The following is an 11,973-nucleotide window of genomic DNA, read 5'->3' as shown; positions in this document are numbered from 1 at the left end:
TAAACCTTTATAATACACCGACTATGTCTCACCTGGAGTGTTATATTCAATTCTAGGAACCGCACTTTAGAAAGGATGTCAACAGATGTTGCTGAAGAGATTTGCCAGACTGCCACTTGACTGAGGGATCTCAGTTATGTGGAGAGAACGGATAACCTTGTCTTGTTCTCCATACAGCAGAGAAGTTGAAGAGAAGATTTGATAGAGGAGCTCAAAATCAAGAATTGTTTTGATAGAGTGATTAAGGAGAAACTGTTTCCAGTGGCAGAAGGATCGATTACCAAAGGACACAGATATAAGGTGAACGGTTAATAGCGTTAGTGCGAAATTGCTGTGCTTAAGAAAATGTACTGAATGACAGGATGAGATAAGCAATTGCGAAAAGGTCACAAGATGCTGAGCAACATGGAAACCAACTAGGTCGACCACACACCAGACGCTGGCCGAAGATAAGGAAGTGTGCAGAACGACAAACTATAATAGGGACTTTTGTATGTCAGATGATCGGGTCATGTATTAATGTGACCTCTGCGGTTTGCAACTTTAAATGTGCCATTTGTGTAACACCAATTTGAGTTTTGTGCCTGGTCGAGGCACCTCCACACAACTCCCCTGGTAACTTATATTAATAAACTGTGTGTATTTTCAACTCTCTAATGCAGTCTCGGAATAGATTTATTTCTACCTCGGGGTTTTCCCTCAACAAAGGTAATTCAGAAGTACCAAAGGCGACATGAGGAATCGTTTTTTCTTTACACAGCGATTTGTTGTGATCTGAACTGCACTGGCTGAAATGGTGGTGGTCGCAGATTCTATAGTAACAACCAAAATAGAATTAGATACATATAGTTGGGCGGTATCGCAAATGGACATTATTGCATAAAACGTCTGTTATACACGTTTCCGACCATTCAGTTCAATTGCAGTTAATGGAAACGACTATTAGGGGACATAGATTTGGAGGGGGTACAGAGACGATTCACTAGGCTGATTCCGGAGATGAGGTTGTTACCTTATGATGATAGATTGAGTAGACTGGGTCTTTACTCGTTGGAGTTCAGAAGGATGAGGGGTGATCTTATAGAAACATTTAAAATAATGAAAGGGATAGACAAGATAGAGGCAGAGAGGTTGTTTCCATTAGTCGGGGAGACGAGAACTAGGGGGCACAGCCTCAAAATACGGGGGAGCCAATTTAAAACCGAGTTGAGAAGGAATTTCTTCTCCCAGAGGGTTGTGAATCTGTGGAATTCTCTGCCCAAGGGAGCAGTTGAGGCTAGCTCATTGAATGTATTCAAGTCAAAGATAGATAGATAGATTTTTAACCAATAAGGGAATTAAGGGTTATGGGGAGCGGGCGGGTAAGTGGTGCTGAGTCCACGGCCAGATCAGCCATGATCTTGTTGAGTGGCGGAGCAGGCTCAAGGGGCTAGATGGCCTACTCCTGTTCCAAATTCTTATATATGTAACCGTCAACAGATCCAAATCATTCCTTTTTTTCCTACTGTCCAAGAATTTTTTCTACACAATTGAATGCAATAACCAACTTCTTCCATGGTGTAGGATGAAATACCAAAGATTGAGAGTTAATAACTAAATTGTTAAATTTCCACAGCGTCTTTCCATCTTTCACAATAACTTCGGTGAAGTATGGCAGGAAACTCAGTGAAACCAGTGTATACATTTCTAGCGGATTAATGATAAAATAAACAATAAATTTACTGGCATACGAGGTTAAGGAATGAAGTTAATCTGAATGAATTTCAATAACAGCTAATAGTCTTCTGAAATGAGACAAAGTTTTCTACATCCTGTTGTCGACCATAACGTGGCAAAGTCGAGTTACCATATCACAATCAGATATCAAGTGAAGACTTGTGCATCTCTTAACACCAGGATAATAGAAAAACAGGGAAATACGATGAAAAAATAAACATTCCAAATATAGAGCAAAATGTTCCAAAGAAGATAGAGATATAACGGATTGCAATTATTTTTGCCTCCAAGTCTCAGAGATTCACAGAATGTAAGGAAGTTACCATTGTGCACATCAAGTTTACCCTGAGGTACTCCTCCCCATGGGCCACTTTTTTCACAATCTCACAGGTTTACTGGCTCACAGATTGCATTCAGTATCAATAATGTATTTCGAACTTCTGCATAAATAAACAGTATGCACAAGAAGTGTTTACCTATAAATTGATTATGTTGATCTTCTGAAATAAGACAGCATGTTAGTCTTGATACAACTAATAACAAATGATATCCATTCAGAAACTAATCCAGTGCTATATTATTCATTTAATTATCGATTTGGAGAATATTAATCCTTACAAATTAAAAATAAATAAATATGCATAACAAGAATAGGCGTGGTTGTGTTTTCTGTTCGCTGCAGCTACTAAAGTCCCATGTAATTCTTCATAAGCAAATTTGTGACTTGATACAGTCAGCACAAAAATAAAATTTACTCAATTTATTGATGAATAGGTTGGCTATGCTTTAAGGTAAAATAACTGACCACCGACAACGATTGAATAGTGCAAGCTAAAATACAGTGTTTCATGTTGCAGAAGGGTCTGTTCTTCTGAGCAATGCAGCTTATATTAGGGCTGAAGAAGTGCTGCGCGGTGGGATGGTCCACCCATTTAAGATCAAAAACAATCTGGTCTCATTACATTTCTGCGAATAAATTAATTGATTCAGATACGAATGCAAAATCATTTGCAATGCTGGAGCTGGCAAAATCATAAAAAATAAAGTTCTAATTTTGCTCATTTCAATGGGACACTGTCTTCTCCACCAGGAAGAAGCTGATCATATCCAAGTAAATAGAAAATCGCCTTGGTTGGTAGTACAAAACTGACAACTCCGTGTTTGACGCCCATTGTGCTGATATTTAATTGCAGTGGAACTGAAAATCGGGTGGGGCTTATAACTGATGGCCGATGTGATAGCACCTGTTTTGCGCTGCAGCCCTAGATGAATTTCAAGATGTCCACGGAGTTTGTAGATCTCGTCTAATTGGTCTCTACAGCTACAATTTCCTCTAGGATATCTAAGGAGAGGAAGCATCTTATCCAAGGTAGCTGTTACTGGTGGGACCAGTAACTCAAATTTGCAAGTATGCCCATTCCACTAGATAGCTCCATTAAATACTGTAGCTTTATGCAATAACAAAAAGCTATATGAAAGCTATTGATTTTTTCGATCAGATCAGTGAAGCAAAATTGGAAAATAAAATAACTTGAGGTGTAAAATGTGCTGTTGCATCGTTGCATTAATGCCCAAGCCCAAATTCACCCCGATGAGCATGGTTTTCAACTAGTTCATTAATGCAGTCATAGTAACATGTCTATCGTTTCCATATATAGAGCATTTTAATTAAATCTTCCAACTTGTTCTTCACATCGCATTATTCGATATATTGCCATTATTTCCATAGTTTGCTAAGTATTATCAAAATTCTGCTGCTTATGGGAATATCTCCTCCAGCCACTATGTCTACCCAAATGAGAAACACCTTACAAAATTAAATATTTATGATTTCTCCAGAAAGCATATGGCAACCAGGAACTCCTTTCTCCGAATTTCCAAATTTGCTAGCACATAGGGATGAAGTAAAGCTTAGAAATTGTTGCCACTGCGCATAAAACATCTGTTGCTTGTCGCAGACAGTCAAGAAGGCGGAACCGGCAGAATAAGTACTCGCCCTCTGCAATCTGATGAGCTCCATTTTTGCTGGGACAAGCAGTAAATGTAGTTTTGGAAGCACACAGTGGAGACGTTAAGAATAAGTGAAGACAAAAATGAATCTTTCATCGTGACAACTGGCGTATCCACTTGGTGCACCAATGTGCCACTCCAAGTTTTCTTCACAACCCCATGCATGTACGCCGATTTAGAGCATTCAATGGTACAGAATCTGCCTCTTCCAAGATAATGATCCCATGGCTGGGAACATGATTCAGACTCGCACTAGTTTGTAAACAAATTCTCTCGCACCTGGCATGCGCCAAGAATTTGCTTTTCAAATTGTTGACAGATCGCACAGATCCCTTCAAGGAGGACGTCCGTGGGACAGAGATTGTGCTATTTGCCCAATGCCTGCCCAGTGAATGTCCTTCAAACTCTTCTGCCGGGTGTAATCAGGCCCATAGCCTGCTGTTACCAGTGCAAGAGTTTTAAAACATAGAAAAATGTAATATAGTCCCACATTGTTATGTTAGAAACCCTGTCCATTAAGGTACGTTTATTTTTAACACTATTGAAACAAATTGACATCGAAATCCAGGTCGAGGACTTCCCACGGGTGAGCAACTGAAAAAGTTTTAGAAAAATGTGCAGCTACGTGTTCTTGCTATGCCCACTGGAGATCCGAGACCTGACGCCTCCTGTCCCTATGCATCGGAGCGCGTGCACGTCTGGATGTCCACTAGAGCTGGAGTCAATTAGCTCTGGGCAGCCAATCAAAGTACAGTATTTTCTCATTCATAATAATGGAAATTCCGTAAGTTGGTGTTCCCATTATTATGATTGAGAAACATCTCCTAAATGCCAAAACACAAATAAAAAATAGAAAAAATACACCACATATTTAAGATTAATTTAAATGAAAGTTATTTATGTCTTACAAAAAAATCATTTTCCCTATTTTTTAAAAAGTTCTTTATAATTATGGTTTAAAATAAACTTACCTTCGTGGGCAGGGTTTTTTTTACAATCAAACGTGTTTCTTAAATTTTATTTTACAATGTGTTTGTATATTTTAAAACTCTTAACGCCTGTAAAAGTAAGCTTTGCACCTGCTTTTATCAGGTGCAAGAGTTTTCAAGACATTTTCTGGGCAAAATATGATTAATACTGCAATCTTGTCCATGCGCATGTCCTGGCTGCCCAGCTGCAGACGATCTGTCAAGCTTGAGCTTGACAGGTTGGAATAGCTGGTTTTCAGTGCTTGTGAAAACTGGCTTTTGTGATTTTTTTCCTCAGTCAGTACGCTCCAGGCGAGTCCGGGATTTCTCGGCCATTTAAAAATATTTCAAAAAAATATTATTTTTTCTAAAACAATGAATTACATTCAATTTCAATTCATTTAAAATATGTGAGGTGTATTTTTATTTATTGTGTTGTGTTTATTGTTTTTTGGAGTTATTCTCATTGATCATAATGGTAACTCATACAAATAGATCTCACAATTACTAGCAATGGGCCCAAATGTGGCCAGTACAGATTTCTGGCAGACACACCAGAGGTGCGCCGCATTTGGTGAGCTCCAAGGGCGCCAAAAATCTTGTGCCATTTTTGGCCGCTCCCCAGCCTCTGCTCGATGGTGGCATAGCGTGGCAACTGGATTCAGGGGTGGAGCCAGGTCCCGACGCTGAAAACAGTGCCGGGACCTCTGCACAAGCGCAAGCTTCTCGCCCCCAGAATCTGTGGGAGTGTGCTGCAGGCTATGTGGGAGGGGCCAAAGCGTGCCGTCCCAATCCCTGGCTGAATGGGCTTCCTCATCGGCGGCCCGCTGCCTTCCCAGGCCGTGTTTTGGTAGGACTTCTATTTTTTTAATTGTTATTGATTGATTGATTGATGGATTGCTTATTACTTGTGTCTTGGTCCCTTAGGTGCAGGGTTCCCTCTATTTTTTATTTGTTAAATAATTGCTTATTCCTTTTTGTGCTTTGCTGAGTGCTTTGTAAGTCTTGGTGCTTTAGGTGCAGGGTTCCTGCTATTTTTATTTGTTAATTAATTGATTATTACTTTTTGTGCTCTGTTTAGTGCTTTGTAAGTCCTGGTGCTAGGTGCAGGTCGTCTCAGCTTGCTTGTATTTTTTGTTTTTTATTGAATGCTTAATTTTGTGCTTTGTATAGTGCTTGGTGCTTTACGATGTACTCACCTGCTCTGATTTCGCAACTCTCCGCAAGGGTTTTCTGTACGGTCACAAGTGGCCACATACGCTGGCCTAAGTTAGTGGAGTAACTATTGGCTATCCAACCTGGCTAAAATGGCCAAAACAGGCGTAGGTGGCTGGGAATGCACCCTTTTAAAAAAAAAAACTAAACTTAAAAAAATCCTAAGTAACTCACTTATACTTGTGCAGAGTAAATGTGCAGAATGGGGATTTTTAAGATATTCCAGAAAAATCAAGTTGCTCCAAAAATAAACGGAGCAACTCCTGGCCAAATTTGGGCCCGATGAGACTACTAGATAGTGATTGATGCTCCAGGCCCACGTGTTTCCAGGATATGAATACGAATCTGGAGACATCTTCCCGTGCACAGCACAGCGAATGGAGAGATCCAACTGGAATCGTACGTCCCTCTGGGACCACCAGGCATTTGCGTAAAACGTTTTTGGGACAGGTGCCTGAATCTGAAGGAAGCCGCCAACTGTGATTTCCACCTCCCCCCTCCTCCCAGCGAAACCATACAATCTCTACTGTACCTGGTATATCTCCTTTGTCCGTTAATGTAAAACAAATTGAAAAGTTGAATTTTACTGAAACAGTGAGACAAACAGACATATTTACCACTTATATTGCTTTAATAAATTGTAATTGCTTGTACATTGATCAACACCTGTGATTGTGCCTTGCTGGAACCTGTGCCTGATTTCAACTGCCAAGGAAGAGAATCGGCCTCGTAGGCATCCAATAAGGAAAGCTCTGCATCTTTGCACATAGCTAAACAATGAGCTGCAGGACTTGTTTTAATGTTGCCAATACATTAATGCATATACGGTTTAGCATAAAACATTTAAATAAAAACTTATTTACAGGTAACAAAATTGATAGTTGTTTATCATAGAATCATAGAAATGTACAGCAAGGAAGGAGGCAATTTCCGCCCGTCGTATCCACGCTGGCGGACCAAGAACTATCCAATCTAATCCCACATTCCAGTTCTTGATTCGTAGCCCTGTAAGTTACGCAACTTTTAGTGCACATCCAAGTATATTTTAAATGTGGTGAGTGTTTCTGCCTCTACCACCCTTTCAGACAGTGAGTTCCAGATCCCCATCACCTGCTGGGCAAGGAAATGTCACCTCATATTTAATCTAAACCTCCCCCCAATTACAATAAATATATGTCCCTGGTTGCTGACCCCTCTGACAAGAGAAACAGATTATTCCTATCCACTCTATCTAGGCACCTCATAATTTTATACACCTCAATCAGGTCTCCATTTAGCCTCTTCTGGTCCAATCCCAGCATCTCCAATTTTTCCTCATAGCTAAAATTGTCCAGTGCAGCCAACATTCTTCTAAATCTACACTGCACCCTTTCCAGTGCAATCACATCCTTCCTGTAATGTGCTGATCAGAACTGCACACAATAGCCCAGCTGCGACCTAATCAATATATTATACAGTTCAAGCATAAACTCCTTGTCTTGTATTCCATGGCTAGACTAATAAAAGCAAGTATTCCATATACCTTCTTAACGACATTATATAACTGGCCTGCTTCCATCAGGGATCTGTCGACCTGCACTCCAATGTCCCTTTGTCACTCTGCACTTTCAGTGTCGCATCATTTAACGTGCATTCCCTTACCTTGTTACGCCTTCTCAAATACATTACCTAACATTTATCCGGATTGAATTCCATGTGCCAATGTTTCGCCCACTTGACCAATACATTGATATGTTCCTGCAATCCGCAGGTTTCTTCTTCATTATCCATCACACAGCCGATGTTAGTGTCATCTGTAAATGTCTTAATCATACCCCGAAGAAATTGAAGTCTAATTCATTGACATATACCACAGCAAGCAAGGGACCCACCACTGAGCCCTGAGGAACCCCTCTGGATACATCATTCCGGTTGCAAAAACACCCATCAACCATTAAACTTTACTTCTTGCCTCTGAGCCAATTTTGGATCGAACTTGCCACATTGTCCTCGATCCCATGGGCTTTTACTTACATGACCAGTCTGTCATGTGGGACCTTATGGAAAAGCTTTGCTAAAATCCAGATACACTAAATCATATTCACTGGCCTCATGGACCCTCCTCATCATCCCCTCGAAAAATTCAATCGAGTTAGTCAGACCTTCCCTTAACAAATCTATGCTGACTGTTCTTAAGTTATCCTGTCCCTCAGGACTTTTTCCAATAATTTTGCCACCACTAAGCATAGCCTGACATGCATGTAATTACTCAAATCTATCACTGTCTCCATTTTTAAACAAATATACAAAATTAGCAGCTCCACAGTCCTCTGGCACCACATCTGTAGCCAGAAAGGACTGAAACATAGAAACATAGAAACATAGAAAATAAGTACAGGAGCAGTCCATTCGGCCCTGCGAGCCTGCACCAGCATTCACTATGATCATGGCTGATCATGCAACTTTAGTACCCCATTCCTGCCTTCTCTTCATACCCCTTGATCCCGTCAGCCGTAAGGGCCACATCTAACTCCCTTTTGAATATATCCACCGAACTGGTCTCAACAACTTTATGTGGTAGTGAATTCCACAGGTTCACAATTCTCTGGGTGAAAAGGGTTCACCTCATCTCGGTCCGAGATGGCTTACCCCTTATCCTTAGACTGTGACCATTGGTTCTGGACTTCGCCAACGTCGTGAACATTCTTCCTGCATCTAACCTATCCAATCCCATCAGAATTGTATATGCTTCTATGAGATCCCCTTTCATTCTTCTCAATTCCATTGAATATAAGCCCAGTCGATCCAGTCTTTCTTCATATATCAGGCCTACCATCCCGGGAATTAGTCGAGTGTACCTTCCCTGCACTCCCTCAATAGCAAGAATGTCCTTCCTCATGTTAGGAGACCAAAACTGCATACAATACTCAAGGTGTGGTCTCACCAAGGCCCTGGAAACTGCAGTAAGTCCTCCCTGTTCCTATACTCAAATCCTCTCGCTATGAAGGCCAACATGCCATTTGCTTTCTTTACTGCCTGCTGTACCTGTATGTCTACTTGCAATGACTAATGTACCATGACACCCAGGTCTCGTTGCACCTCCCCTTTTACTAATCTGTCACCATTCAGATAATAACCTACCTTCCAGTTTTTGCCACAAATGTTGATAACCTCACACTTATCCATATTATACTGCATCTGCCATGCATTTGCCCACTAACCTAACCTGTCCAATTCATCCTGCAGCCTCTTAGCATCCTCCTCGCAGCTTACACTGCCATCCAGCTTAGTGTCATCTGCAAACTTGGAGATATTATATTCAATTCCTTCGTCTAAATTATTAATATATATTGTAAATAGCTGGAATCCCAGCATTGAACATTGTGGTAACCCACTGGTCACTGCCTGCAATTCTGAAAATGACCAGTTTATTCACAATCATTGCTTCCTGTCTGCCAACCAGTTCTCTATCCACGTCAATACGTTAAACCCAAAACCATGTGCCTTAATTTTGCACACTTATCTCTTATGTGGGACCTTGTCAAAAGCATTTTGAAAGTCCAAATACACCACATCCACTGGTTCTCTCTTATCCACTCTCCTAGTTACAGCCTCTAAAAATTCTAGAGGACTTGTCAAGCATGATTTCCCTTTCATAAATCCATTCTGACTTGGATCGATCCTGTCACTGCTTTCCAAATGCGCTGCTGTTCCATCTTTAATAATTGATTGCAGCATTTTCCCCACTATCGATGTCAGGCAAACCGGTCTATAATTCCCTGTTTACTCTCTCCCTCATTTTTTAAATGTGGGATTACATTAGCTACCGTCCAATCTATAGTAACTGATCCAGATTCTGTGGAATGTTGGAAATTGACTACGAATGCATCTACCTTTCTAGGGCCACTTCCTTAAGTGCTCTGGGATGCAGACTATCAGGCCCTGGGGATGTATCAGCCTTCAATCCCATCAATTTCCCTAACACCATTTCCTTACTTATTAGGATTTCGCTCAGTTCCCTCAGTTCCTCCTTCTCACTAGACCATCGGTCCCCAATCTTTTCGGGAGGTTATTCGTGTCTTCCTTAGTGAAGATACAACCAAAGTATTTGTTCATTGGTCTGCTATTTTCTTGTTCCCTATTATGAATTCGCCAAAGTTATGGCCAGAGCCTCTGCTACTTTCTGTTTTACTTCTCTTAACAGCCTGGGATACATTTCATCCAGGCCTGGGGATTTGCCCTCTTTCAAAGCTGCCAAGCCCCTTATTACTTTCTCTCACTTAAAAAAAGAATTCTGGAAAGTATCATTGCAATCATCACAGGAAGAACATTTTCAAATAAATACAGAACTTAAGATGAACCATGAAGATAAATTGATGTTATAAGCGAGATAAAGAGAAAAGTGACGGCACATACATAAACTACCAGCAGAAGTTTAATGCAAATGAAAAATATTTCTCGATGAATAATCTCACCCATTTCGTTCAACTTTGTCTGAAGTGCGATAATTTCTTGGAAGGAAATTCAACATAAAAAATGGATGTTAGCTTTGTCGTTCGAGCTTTATCTACTTTTTGCAGTTGAGAAAGTACAAATCCAAGATAGATACTGCCAGTGTATTGTGGCTGTACGAAGTATTGCACATATCAGCTCCAATTAGGAACATATAAAATATTTAGACGCTAAAAAATTCATTTTCTCCAATTATAGGCCATTCTTAAAGCGTAAAAAGATTCAGTGTGTTGCAGTGCTTTTCAAGACAGCTACATCTACGATAATTCCATGGAATACATATGTTCTATGATACAAATCTTTCCTCACTTATTCTTAGGTGAAAAGGCACAATCATTATTCTGAGGATACGATCGTTTCATGGTGGCTGTCTTATTTCCTGTGTTATATCATTTACTTAATTTGCAATAATATACGTTTTAAAAAAATAATTGGCAAGTAATAATTATAATAGGCTGAAGACTTCAATCTCACTAGTTGCCTACAATGTGCACATGCACCTGCCGACGTCTTGCAAATGCTGATTCTTGATGTGCAATGTGCATGTGCGCAGAACCGGCTTTTGCGAACTATCAAACTTTATTCTGATAGTACCAATGTATCGCCACAGAAGGCAACGTATGGCAGAGAATGGGCTACTTGCCCATCTCTTGTGCAGCAAATGTCCTTCAAACTCTTATGTCTGCTTAACGCAGGTGTATAACTTACTTTTACCAGCGTAAGAGTTTAAAAACATAGACAAATTAAATGTATTCATTTATTTTTAAAATGAGAACCTTGCCGATTAAGGTAAGTTTATGCTTAACCGTATTAAAATACGTTAAAAATAATCAAAAGAACATTTTTTTCCTAAAACATTTAATTACGTTCAATTTCAATTATTTTAAATATGTGAGGTGTTGTTTTATTTATTGTGTTGTGTTTCTTGTTTTAGTGGGTATTCTCGTTGATAAGAATGGGAGCTCGTACAGAGTTCCCATTATTATCTGTAAGAATACGAGATAGTGATTGTTGGGCCTGGCCCACGTGATTCCAGGATACGAATACATACCTGGAGCGCATGCTCCCATATGCTGCACCACGAATGTCGGCCTCCAACTGGATTCATACGTTCTTCCAGTATCACCAGGTATTTTCCTAAATACATTTTGGGTCGGAGGCCTTCATAACAACAATTGGAACTTTGAAATTACACGGATGTGTTTAATGTCTTAGGGTATGATTGACATAGGGATAGATTTTCAATTTTCAACCGGGTATAATACTTGCATTGCGATGGTCTTGCTAATCGGCACACAGTGGCCATTGACATCACTTTCAGTGGAAATCGGGCATTTCTGTAATTATGGCCAATCGGCAATGCAAGTTTTACGCCCAGGTGAGAAGTCAGAAATAAAACACATTATATTTAAAATTGGCAATTAATATAAAAATGGGAAGCGAACTGTAAGCAACTGCACGACACAATAGAAATCTTAGTTGATTGAGTAGGTATAAGTTAGATGAAATTCAATGCAGAAAATTGAAGTAAATGGAACTGAATATCAGACACTGCATATAACTGGCGACTGAT

This window comes from Pristiophorus japonicus, chromosome 19, assembly GCF_044704955.1.
Source record: "Pristiophorus japonicus isolate sPriJap1 chromosome 19, sPriJap1.hap1, whole genome shotgun sequence".
Lineage (NCBI taxonomy): Eukaryota > Metazoa > Chordata > Chondrichthyes > Pristiophoridae > Pristiophorus > Pristiophorus japonicus.
The sequence above is the reverse complement of the archived record's forward strand: the minus strand, read 5'-3'. Positions refer to the sequence as shown.